The sequence below is a fragment of the Cucurbita pepo genome, chromosome 16 (assembly GCF_057944985.1).
Source record: "Cucurbita pepo subsp. pepo isolate OVF chromosome 16, ASM5794498v1, whole genome shotgun sequence".
Classification (NCBI taxonomy): domain Eukaryota; kingdom Viridiplantae; phylum Streptophyta; class Magnoliopsida; order Cucurbitales; family Cucurbitaceae; genus Cucurbita; species Cucurbita pepo.
The window spans coordinates 447,442-448,170 of record NC_141813.1 but is presented as its reverse complement, the minus strand read 5'-3'; positions in this window follow the sequence as shown (position 1 = coordinate 448,170).

Here is a 729-nt window from a genome sequence, read left to right as displayed (position 1 = left end):
AAATTCACCACAATTTGTGAAGATGGGAAGCTTAAAGATTGAAATTGAGAAGTTTGATGGATCCAATTTTGGTTTTTGGAAAATGCAGATTGAAGATTATCTGTATCAGAAAGATCTTCACGAACCCCTATTGGGAGTGATGCCGGATACCATGACCACTGAGCAGTGGAAGCTCAAGGATCGACAAGCCTTAGGGTTGATCCGTTTGACACTATCCAGAAACGTGGCGTTCAACATCATCAAGGAGAAGACAACGTCAGATCTATTGAAGGCGCTGTCGAATATGTACGAAAAATTGTCGGCTATGAACAATGTGTGTTTGATGCAGAGATTGTTCAATCTACAAATGTCTGAAGGTGAATCTATTGTTGATTATATAAATGAATTCAATATGATCGTAAGTCAACTGAGTTTGGTGGAAATTAATTTCGAGGATGAAATTAAAGCTTTGATTTTGATGTCATCTTTACCCGAGTCATGGGATACTGTTGTGGTCGCAATTAGCAGTTCCCGATTATCTGTTAAACTGAAGTTTGATGAAATTTGAGATGTAGTTATCAGCGAAAGTATTCGCAAACGAGAAATTGGAAATTCATCTGGTAGTGCTCTCAGTGTTGACCAACGGGGAAGAAGTAAACCAAAGGGCCCAAACAAAGGGCGATCAAAATCAAAGAACCGAGAAAAATCTTCAAATAGACCAAACATAACGTGTTGGAATTGTGGAGAAAA